The sequence below is a fragment of the Balaenoptera borealis genome (genome assembly GCF_965194805.1).
Source record: "Balaenoptera borealis genome assembly, chromosome: 4".
In the NCBI taxonomy this organism is placed as follows: Eukaryota; Metazoa; Chordata; class Mammalia; order Artiodactyla; family Balaenopteridae; genus Balaenoptera; species Balaenoptera borealis.
In genome coordinates, this window is record NC_138861.1 from 60,014,443 (window position 1) to 60,026,842 (window position 12,400).

Here is a 12,400-nt window from a genome sequence, read left to right on the forward strand (position 1 = left end):
GGGGCCTGGGGACTGAGGACTAACTAGAGTGTCCGGAGTTTCATAATCGCCCCCGGGAGAGGAGTGGCCGGAGGACTGTCCGGAAGTTATCCTCCCTCTCCGAACACCTGCGAGTGGCTGAGGAACGAAACAATGCGCTTCGGGTGAGCCGGGGACTACTCCCCAAACTTTTGCAGCTCCCTCTCAGGCTCCTGCGGGGGGAGGTGGGGAGCGTGGACCAGACGAGTCGGTTTGCTCTGTGGGACCACCTGCTGGATAGTGGGTGGTTTTAGTTGCTCTGGGTGACAGGCGTAACTTGAGTCAGCCAGTCTTGCAGCCAGGGCTGGAGTTCCCAGTACGTGCATTTGGAGAGGTGTGTGTGTGTGTGTGTGTGTGTGTGTGTGTGTGTGTGTGTGAGTGACTTACGGACATTCTTGATACTTGTCAGTGGCTCAAGGACTTTCTTTGTGTTCACACCCACCACTGCCCAGAGTTGCTTTTTGTGTCTACAGCTTCTTTCGAAGCCCCTCCGCTTCCTACGTGGTACAGGCATTTATGGCTTCAAAATCTAGTGATTATGAAGAAATAATCATAATTATTTTTTCATAATCATCATTTCTTCCCCTAAATGATGTTTTCCCCCATCCATCAGCCTGCTGCTTTTGGTTTAACTTCCCTGAGCTTTGCCTTAATCCTGTCACTCCGCTGTACAGAATCTTTCAGTGACTTCCCGTTGCCTTTTGGACAAGGCCAGACACAAATGCAAAGCCAACAGTCTTTTCAACCTCAGCTCCCACTAGTTCACTGGACAAATTTTCTCGCCCCAGCCAGCCTGGGAAGCTCACTCTGCCTTTGCTTATTCCCGCTTTCCTCCCTGTGCTGGCGGAGTCACAGTTTGGGGAAATGGCTGCCTTTTACTGGAGCTGGTCAAATCCTACTCACTTTCCTGGTTCTCCTCAAGGGCCTGGCTTTCTTGACCCTACAGGGATCTCTCTCCATTCTGATCTCTTACAGCTTGTATTGTTTACCTTTCCCCTAGACTCAGAATTCTAGATGTGGTACTTCATACCTGATGAAACTACTTTGAATTGTTTAACTTTTATTGTTTGTCAGTCATATGTTCAGATCTGTATGAATACATAAATTGCCTTACTTGTTATTGTATTTCCCCTGTAGGGCCTGAAAACAGTGTGTCAATACAGCAGTACTGACAGCATAGTTGAATAGAAAATGGAATCTAATGGATGTTGGTTAACTCCTTACCTTTCTACTTTTGTTTTCTTCTTCTTATTCCTTTCCTTTTCCTCCCTCCCTCTCTCTCTTCTTCCTTTCTTTCCTTCTTTCCTTCTTTCCTTCTTTCTTTCTTTCTCTCTTCTCTCTCTCTCCCTCCCTCCCTCTCTCTTTCTTTCTTTCCTTCTTTCTTTCTTTCTTTCTCTCTTCTCTCCCTCCCTCCCTCCCTCTCTCTCTTTCTTTCTTTCTTTCTTTCTTCCTCCCTTCCTCCCTTCCTCTTTCTTTCTTTCTTTCTTTCTTCCTTCCTTCCTTCCTTCCTTCCTTCCTTCCTTCCTTCCCTCCTTCCTTCCTTCCCTCCTTCCTTCCTTTCTTTCTCCCTCTTTCTCCTTCACCAGAACTCTCATGTTGGAAACAAACACTTCATCTTTCCCTCAGTGGTTAAGATCATGGGTTCTGGATTTAGATTGTCTGCATGTGAATCCTTGGACAAGTTATTTAACCTCTCTCCGTTTCCTCATATGTAAAATAGGGATAATAACAGTATCTAACTCATCGGAAGATAATGAATGTGCTTTCCGTAATGCCTAGTACAGAGTCGGCACTCATTAAAAATACCTGTTATGATATGTAAATACGTGTTAGGATGATGGTACTTAATAGGTTGGCAGTATTCATGAGCTAAATGAATGAATGCATGGTAAGATAGAGGTAGGATTATGGGTTCCTAAGTCTAACTTCTGAATCCAGCTGGGAAACAAGCAGTAAGTAACTTGTCACTTAATTGCTCTTTTGTAAAAGAATAAATGGAATCAAGAAAGATGATCCTGGCAATGGGTTAGTTTTATGGAAAATTGACAGGGATCACAAATTTGGTAAATTAGAATTAGGAAAAGGGACTGCTGGCTCGTAATAGTTTTTGTTTTACAAATTGGATCTGGAAAAGAAATAACTCAAGTGTCTGAAAAATTAAAGCAGAATTCATTGGAAAGAATGAGGGGTCAACTGGGAGCATTTCCTTATTTTGTACAATGGCCTGTCATTTACCTACGAGGAGTGACAGGAAGAAGAATGTCTTAGTCCTAATTAATGTCGTATTTCAACAAATACAGTGTTGTGGTTTGTGCTCAAAAGAAGGAGGGGGTGGGAACACATTGGGGAAAACGGGGTCATGCAGCAACAGTCAACTCTTTGGTATTGATATGTGAAGAGGAATTTTTTGGCACTTTGTAGCTAATGCCGGCAAGCATGAGGTATCATCATCGTGAAAAAAATCCTTGTGCTTATCCCAAAATTTTCCACAGCAAAGAACTCTACGGGTTAAGTTCACATGGTGTGAAGAAATCTTTTCTTTATTGGTCCTATGTTTACTCAATTTTCTAGCCATTAGTTTTCGAGAATGACTCCATCATGATACATCAGGGAAGATTTGCCACTGCATCCGCGAAATAGCCGTCTTCTTCTTTTTTTTTTTTTAATAATTGGAAACAATTTTCATTAATCTTTCATTTAAACGTATCATAGTATGAAGTACAATCATAATTCCTCTTAAAGGCACAAAATATATTTGAAGATAGGACAGTTTGGGAAGAAAATAATCAAGTCATAGAGAATTTTCCAACTAGGAAGTGACTTAAAGACATCAACCAGATCAGCAATTCCCAATCTGAGAGGTTTGGGGATTTTCTTTGTCAAATGGTTTGTAAATAGAAATAATATTTATAGTCTAAATATCTATCTAATACATTGAGTATTGTGATTATTAAAATGTATTCATTTTAAATTGATAATGAATTCAAGGTGGCTTGGTGGCACCGGTAGTTTAATTGATACGTAACAGACATGTAACCTCTGTAAGGTGGGGAGATGTGGCAAAATAATCTTTTTACATTAAAAGGGGTCTTCTTAGGGGAGTTAGGAAACCCTGGGCTGGCAGCATCCACATACAGGCCTAAATGGGTATCAGCAATAAACCTATTACAGACCATAGCCAAATCCAGCCCTGGGCCAGACCTAAAAAACTAGCATCTAGCCTCAGACAAGAATGGATAAAACCTCACAATTCTTCCATCTCTTGCTTTTTTCCTCAAGTCAGTGCTCCTTGGGACTGCAATGGGCACTTGTTTATTATGAAATTACTGCTTTTCAAACTAACAGCAGATAATACCTGCTTTGGTGAATTAGCTTTTATATAACACAAAATGTTTAAAGTCTTTTATTAGCTAATCCTTAGCAAGAACTGCTACAATGGAGTGGTGCTGGATTACTTTTTTTTACAATGAAGGTGTTGAAAAATATAGGAAAGTGTTCAAGATCAAGTTGTTAAATTTGACATTCAAAATATGAGTCCTAGAATGTGAATTCTGTTCTATCAGATGCTAACTTCTGAAAAAAAACCTGATTTTATTCCAAATTTAGCCAAATATTAACCATATGGGAACTTTTTAGCAAGTTCCACTTGAATGAAGAATTTATGTCCTTCAGGATAATTTTTAAAACATGTGTTAAAGTAAATAGTGTCTTATAAACTACAAATAAAACACAGATTTCCAAGCAAAATTCTGGGCTCTCTATATCCCCATATATCACCTTCATGGGAAAGTGACTGCTTTGCTTTTCTCCTTGACCAAAAATCAACAGATTGCCATGCCATCTCTCATTGATTTATTTATTCATATCATATACAGTTAGAGACAAAAATAGAGAAAGGAGGAACATATATTAAATGTAGTGATCCTCCCTTTTTTTAAATAGCCTTTATGATAAACTTTTTTTAAAAAGTCATTTTCCTCTAGACTAACCCATTCTTAATTGAGAATTAGTATAAGAATTCAAAAAGGAAAATTTCCTTGTTTTTCTTTCAGTATATACAGAGGTAGAGGAAAGTAAAAATTTAGAAAGCTTTAAAGTCCAGTAAATAGTAAATTATTATTTCTTATTGATTGACCTGATAATTTGAGGAGTTTTCTGAAACCAAAAAAGATTCCAAAACATTTAAAAATTTATGTACCATTTGAATGTTGACTGAATGGTGTGGATGGCTGATTAACTGATTAGATCAGTGAATTCACTTAAAGACGCTATCTTCTGTTTGTGGTTCTGTTTAGATTCAGAACTATAGGTGGAAAGGAACATGAAAGTAGTGGATATTTGTTCTTAACTCTAAATGTGGATGTGCCTAATAATAATAATAATAAAAATAATAATGACAACTACTATTTATACCTAACATTTTTAACTCACTAGGTAGTTTTAAAATATAATGGCTTACTTATTCCTCTAAATAACCCTGTGAGGTCAGTACATTTTTATTTCCATTTTACAGATGAGACTAAGGCAAAATAGTAAGGAATTTGTTCAAGGCCCTTCAGCTCATAAACAACAGAGATGGGATTCAAACCAGGCAACCTGACTCCAGGTGGTACCAGACTCTTTCACCATCACACTGTATTGCTTTGACCCATAGCAACACCTGGTTCACTGAAAGTGCAGTGCTTGTTATATGTGCGCCGCTCTCAGATATTTTCATTAAAATCCACGTTTCTGGAATTTTCTAGTCTCAAATTATTTGCAAAGAGCATTCACATCCCTTTGCAGATAGTTTTTATACTTCCTTAAGATGAATGTCCTATGTTGTTGTTATCCTATTAAGAAGAAAATTAGGTGTGCCAGCCTTCCAGCTTCCATTGCCAAAGCATTTGTTAATCTTACTTTTTTATGGTTCATTGTGCTTATGTAAAACATTTTATTCTACAAATGTCCCATCAGAAATGTCACCTGTGAATTTCATCAACAGAATCCTCTGAAAAAATCATTCAGTAATCGCAAAATGCAAGAAAAAGACAGATACTACATGATATTAGGAACCTGATATCTGAAGCTGCTGCTTCTTGTACTTGCCGTGAACTGTGCCCTAGTAATAGAAGAGCCTCCCCTTCTGTCGCTTATACCCACAGAGCATTAATTACACACGTAGTGATGATGAATTAGGAATGCAGCTATCCCTATTTAAAGCACTGCTATTTTGTGTTTAGCTAACGCCTAGTAGGATGTGATCATACATTGCCTACGTTGGTGCTTCTACTCCTTAAGCAACATTTTACAGTTAAGAGGTTAACTTTCAGAGTCATTGATTCAACAATCATTCAATGAATATTTTATGTCTCATACAACTGCACATCAGCCTTTGAGAAACTTTGCAATTTATTTCTAAATCATCTGCATGATTATTGCATGATTGCTTATGGATTTATGTAGTTTCATAAATATTTAATGTTAATGTCATTATCAGGTGTGGAAAAAGGACAAAACGGACACAGTAGATACTTAAGCTTGAAACTTTCTTGTCTGTCAGTCTCTTCAAAGGTATCTGAATTGCTTTCTAAATCTATGTCTCAATAAACATTACCTAGGATTGCTTAATTTATGCAGACCCTGGGGGTAAAAATATCTAGAAGATAGAGTGCCATAAAAATCCTAGGAATTGTTTTATGATTAATATTTTTTCTCAGTTTATCACTACCACTAACAGACAGGTTAAAAACCTGCTAGTGAGGGCAATAAAACAATAGCTATTAAAAGCCTCCATTTTTATTGCATTGGATATTGCTGGTAATATATATTTGACTTAGAAATTATCCCCAATAAAATTACACACAAATGAGATTGTATTCTATCTTGCAATGCATCTTACTCTGTAAGGAATGATTTATGTAATTGCTAATAATTTATTGTACGGCTGGCTAGACACCAATTCTCACCCATGGCTGCACTTTAAACTCACTTAGTCAGTTTCAGAAAAAATTCCTGAAGTCTGGGTCTTACTTTCCCAAAGGTTGTGATTCATTTGGTTTGGGAAGGGCTTCAAATGAATGTATTCTTATAAGCAGAAAGCTTGATGTTTTAACTAAAACATGGAAAAAAGAAAGAATACTGAACCATATAGCTTAGATCCAAGTTCTAGTCCTGACTGAACATAAACTCTTGTGTGATCTTGTATAGCTCATTTAACAGCTCTGGGCTAGATTTTTTTCATTCTTAAAATGCAGGTTTGAACCACATGATCTCCAATGGTATAGCTTTCTATGACTTCTGAATCTGGTACTGAGAAGATGGAACCACAGCTTTTTATCTCTTGACTGTATGTGCTTTAAGCATTGAGCAATTTTAGGCATTGGCTAAATTATCCTAGAGTGATAGCACAGATAATGTCCTCAGGATTTGAAAAAGTAGTTTATCTTCTAAACGGGCTACTCCAGTTCTCTAAATCTTGCCTTCATCTCCCGTAGTATTTTTGCTTAGGTGTTTTGGTCATTTTCTTCCCCTTGCTTACAACTTATAAATCATAAACTCCACAAAAACTATGTGGGGTTTAGAAACTTGAAAATCTTGATCCTGTTGCAGATAAAGAGGACTGTATTGTAGTATAAACCAAATCACATTTATGACAAAAATTTCACTTTTTCTGAGAGAAAAAAGGGTATATGATAAATGTGCCAAAAATCAGAAAAAAAAAATTTATGGAAAGAAAGAAGGAAGGGAGGAAAGAAGGAAGGAAGGAAGGAAAGAAAGAAAAAGAAAGAAAGAAAGAAAGAAAGAAAGAAAGAAAGAAAGAAAGAAAGAAAGAGAGAAAAAGAAAAGAAGGAAAGAAAGAAAGAAAAAGAAAGACACTAAATCAATAATAGTTAGAAGCACTAAGTTGCAATCCTGGCTCCTATCATTCGTGAGTCTTTTGACCTTATGAGCTTGTTTATACTGCAGTAGCCTCATCTGTAAAACCTGGAAATAATTGTTCCTTTCATTCATCTCAGATATTTATTTAGTGCCAAGATATATAAGAGGGTCAAAAATTTAAAAGGGCAACCATGATAGTGCTGGATTCCCAAAGCAAAATGTGGGCGTTCCAAAGAGGAGGCATAGGTACCAGTAACAGGTGGAACAATGAGGTCAAGACAATAGGAATGGAGGAAGAGGTTTGGCAAGAATGAGGTCACTGGTAACCTTTCAGGAGAAAGTTCAGTGGAATGGAGAGGACAGAAGTCAGATTACAGGCACATAATGTCCTGTATTTCTTCTAATACTAAATATTATTATCAGAGGAGTCGTCAGTGAGCCTCAGCTTGGGAACATTCATAGCACAGGCCTCCCAAAAAGTAATCAAAACTAAGTGTAAAACTCATGTAGTAGAGATGAGTCATTCTTCCAGGCAGGCCTCTGTTTAACTCATATAGTATTCAAATGAACGAGATAAGGAAGCTGCTTATGGTGGGCTTTACTATAACATGCTTTTCTTATCTCTTGCTTATTTAATTTGGAGGGAAATATCAAAAATAATTTTCTTCACTTCTACATAGCTCTAAGAAGGTATCCTTATATATTTTAATAGAGGGATTAGGGACAAAGTGATCTATACATACATATTGAGATTCTATACATACTATCTCACTCACTCCTTATTTAAATGTATTGGTCTCTCCTCTTATTCCTTTCCTACCTATCCCTATTCCACTATTTGTGTGTGAGGGTGAGGGGGTACAGGGAGATATTGGGTTGGCCAAATGTTTGTTCAGGTTTTTCTGTAAGATGTTGTGGGAAAACCCAAATGAACTTTTTGGCCAACCCAATACATACAACAGGTACTCTATATAGAGTACACATACATACATACACACACACACACACACATATAGTATCTGTTGTATCTTCAGTGAGGACAAATAGCTGACTCTAGAGAAACAGACATGGATCATCATCTTCAATCTTTTTATGGTGCTGTGGAACCTAAACTGTTTTGGACTTCAGAATAGCATAAGATCAAAAAAGTAAGGGGCTTCCCTGGTGGTGCAGTGGTTAAGAATCCACCTGCCAATGGAGGGGACACAGGTTCGAGCCCTTGTCTGGGAAGATCCCACATGCTGTGGAGCACCTAAGCTCGTGCACCACAACTACTGAGCCTGTGCTCTAGAGCCCGTGCTCCACAACAAGAGAAACCACCACAATGAGAAGCTCCACAATGAAGAGTAGCCCCCACTCGCCACAACTAGAGAAAGCCCGCGCGCAGCAATGAGCACCCAACACAGCCAAAAATAAATAAAAAATAAATGTATTTTTTAAAAAAATGACATGAAAGGAATACCAGTCCTACAACTCCTGGAGTCTCCTCTCAAGTTACTGTGGCTCTTGGACTGTAAATTCAGACTCAAGATTCTTCAAAACTCCCATTATCTCATCAATCAACTCCCCGAACTCCCTGTAACAGCATTAATTTTCCTTCCTCTAAAGACACCTCTTAATACATACCTATTTGTAAAATCTAGTTATCTTTCTAGCTTTGTACCAGAGGAAATAGTACTTCAGATCTATCTGTCCTGGGTTAGTGTAACTGCATTCCTAAGAATATAAGAAAAATAAAGTTAAAGGAAGCCCGAAATCTCACCAAAAGGAAACCTGAGTTTTACATGAATCTTGAACCAATTTCCTAGAGGCCTCCTGTACCCTACCTAGAAGACAGAGTGTGTCTCTGTATTTGGAAAGAAGATCTCCCAGGTAGCTGTGGGGCTCCACAAGGAATGGTTGTAAACTGCCCTTCCCTTTGCAGTTACCCCGTGCTGCCAGTCTTGTAATGGATATCATGTCATCCTAACAGGAAACATTCCGCTCTTTGTTCTGGTGTCTGTTGTACCAAGGTCTCTGGTGGCTCTGATAAGTCCTTGACTCTCCAAAATCACAAGTCAATAAAAGGTATTCAAAATCAAGCTCAACAATGGATAGGGATAGGCTGGGATAAGCTAGGGATAGCTTTTGGTGTTAGAGGATAAATTTGAGGATGGAAGCATTGATGTTTATACATTTCTGCTTTTGTGACTTTTGAGTTCAAAATAGTTTTATGACACTTGAGCCGCAGGTTCTTGGCAATTTTGTTTAATTTTTGTCCTGGCTCACATTCAAATGAGTGTCACCTTTATTATTACTTCCTCTGGGAACCTTCCCTCATCTTTCTAGACCATGTTAAGGACTTCCAGTGATGGCCTTTATTACATCCTGAAATTTCTTCATCATAAAACTTTCCAGTTCTTCATGCATTTGCTTCTTTGCTTCTCTCATGGAAAAATAAGCTCTATGAGGAAAGGATCCATAACTATGCTTTTGAGTAACTTGAAGTTAAAATTTTTAGAACATTGCCTGGCACATAATAAGTTACACAATAAGTATTGACTTTTATTATTGTTAGGGGTGATTTAAAAGTTGTATTCTGAATACCAAATTCTAATATTCTTGAAGCCAAAGTGATGCCTTACTTGTGTTTGGATACACTGCTGTACCTCGTTTAGTGTCTTGCACATAGTAGGCACTAAATACATAGTTGTTGAATGAATTTGTTGATTACCAAAGCTGAACTCCATATTATAAATTATAAGAAGAGAAGAAAGTTACGTTGGGACTCAGTTGTCCTATATCTGGCAGTGATCCAACATGACAACGTTAATAATTATTGCCAGTATAATCCTATTACATTAATGGTGTGCATTTTATCTCAACAAGCTCCTGGACCAGTTTTGTTAGATATCTACGAATCAAATTCAGGGCCAATGGTAAGGAAAACTTGCCCATTAAGCAAGCACTTAACACATTTTTGACCAGAGACGTATTATGGCCGTAGGCGTTAGTTTCTGCAAAAATCCCCCGGTCAATTTAACAATACTTCTCTGCACTGATCAGTACCACTCACAAGTCACAGTGTCACAGGATGCGTTTGGTGTGGACAGCCAAAAGCCTGTTGAGCAGAAGAAATACTTGAAGCAATCTCCAGAAAATGCTGCTTGTTAAAGACTATAGCATCTTGAATCATGCTGAGAACTGGTCAGAGATGAGATGAATCATTTTGAGAAAATCCTACAGCTTAAGGAGCCAAGGGACTCCTTCTGTTGGTAATCCAGCAATTAGGAACCCAACCAACACAAGACTCTTGTGTTCCACATGAAAAAGACAAATATGCTTATCATATTTTGATGCCCATCATTGTGAAAATTAATACAGGAATGATACTGTGGCCTGAAAGATAAACACATCTGCAGTGTTATTAAGAGAAGTGGCATCACCCAATTTCATGGATTAACTAAGTTACTGCTATTGCCACTTTTTACATTTGAAGTATTTGAAATACCTTTACATCTATATCCCTGATGTATGAAGAGCTTAGCAACTGTGACAGAAGGCATAAGACAGCCCAAGTTATTCAACAAGCTTAGGTTTAACTAAACAGTTTTTGATAGACAGCAAAAAATAGCATGCTACTTATAATGAATAAATTATAAATACATAAATAAAAATAAACAGCTAAGAAGACCAAATTACTTCTTTTTATTACTAACACAATTCATGCCTCCAGCTTCTTCATTGATTGGCCTGTACGTGTGTTCAGTTGAAACTTTTTTTCTGAACACAGTTCCATTATGTATATTAGAGTTGGCAGTTTGTCGTTTCAAAGTTATTTTAGCAAAATGTTGTAATTTTCATGAGGTTTTCTCAACCTCACGAAGTAGTGTGGGGTCTGTCGGACTTTTCTTGGCTGAGGCTGAAAACCATTTTACATTCTGATGCAGCATACCCAGGAATATATAATTATATCTTTCTGAAATAAGTGTCTTAAAAGCAATATTTTATCTGGTTGAAATGTGCTGTGATCTCTTCTATTTTATCTCATATGAAAGATAGAATAGGTGAGAATCATTAAAATGTATTTAACTACACACTAATGGGTTGCGATATGCAATTTAGAAAAAAGAAACACGTAGATCAATGATGCTTTAGAGCAGTGGTGAGTCCTGTGGGACTAAAGCCATAGGGGCTATATGAGTGGATGGGGGCTCAGAGTTTCTGTCATGGTCAGAAACGGGAGAGAGAATGTGTGTTCTTGGAGTGGATGGATTCCAGGTTCTCACTCGCACTTTTGCTACGTTTTGTTCTATATACGGGTCTTCCATAGAAAATTTCATTTAAGGAAACATGTCATTGGGTAAAAAGTTTGACAGCTGTCTCTGCACATAATCATTTCCTTAACTTATAGGTCAAATCCTGTTAGGACAAAAACGACTACTTCTGAAATCACTATATAAACTAAAAACTTTCTTATATGACGTTCTGTGTATTTCAAGCAATACTTTAGGCACAAAGTTGCAGTAAAACTGAAGTATTTGTTCGGGTCCTTATATTTTCTTAGAATGCAGTTTTTCTTACATCTTTTAAAACTGGCATCAGAAGTTGGGAATTTATATTACGGGCTTGTGTTAATTTGGTTAGATAATTTACATGAATTTTAACCCCTTTGCTCAGAATTCAGTGCTAAGTTTTGAGGGATTGCTGTTTTTGTTTCTGGTAAGTGAAGACATTCTCTTCTTTAAGGGTCAGGATAGTTTATTTATTGCTTTACTCCTCATGCCTGTTTAGATAAAGACCATTTCATTTCAGTCTTTATAAAATAGAAAAAATAGAATATTTCTTTAGATTTTATCAGTCTGTCAGGAATGGGAACAGATCATTCTAAGAAAGATAAGTGGTATTTCAAGCACAAAGGTGACATTCCATAGTTTTAAACTAATTAAGAAGAATTAAAAATGGTTATTAGAACTTCCTAAAATCACATTTGTGTAAGACGGGGACACAAACCCAGTTTATAAAAATGACTGAAATTGGGATGTGGATGGTGGAGAGGGAGAGGAATAGGAAGCAAAAGAAGGGAGAGAACTTGTGTTCATTGAATATTTGCTATGTGTGAAACATTAAGCTAAGTCTATTACACATATTCCTCCTTTTAATCCGCACAACAATCCGTTGAGTAGACATAATGATTCCCAATTTACTGATAAGAACCTGAAGGTTAAATAACATTTACAAGGTCAAGCAGTGATGGAGCTGGGGTTTGAAACCCGGTTTGTTAGATTTTGAATCCCTGCTCTTTCCCAGTGTTCCTTTGGCTCCCAAGACTGGTCTGTTTTGGCATGGTTCCTGTAAATTGCCCTTCTCACTCCTGCCCAAGCACCTGGTTCTCACTGATCAGGTCTGAATCCCCAGCCACATTCCATCCTGGTCTCCATCTCCTGAGTCCTCTAAAAGCCAACCCCTTTGCGGCTCCTCCTCCCATTTGGGGGCCCATCTCACCCTTCAGACGCAGCACTCTTTGCTCCACTTGTTCCTT

At 37.7% G+C, this 12,400-nt stretch overlaps 1 long non-coding RNA gene across 3 annotated transcripts in view; it reads left to right on the forward strand.

The window, feature by feature from the left end:
- LOC309627955 overlaps positions 1-12,400 on the forward strand; it is a 166,729-nt gene that overhangs the window by 698 nt on the left and 153,631 nt on the right. For 2 of the 3 annotated variants that reach the window (XR_014244053.1, XR_014244054.1), the window contains exon 1: positions 19-143. The exons of the other annotated variant lie outside the window; for it this stretch is intronic. This is a non-coding gene — a long non-coding RNA (uncharacterized lncRNA). Of the gene's footprint in view, positions 1-18; positions 144-12,400 lie in introns of those variants that run through there. 3 annotated transcript variants of the gene reach the window in all.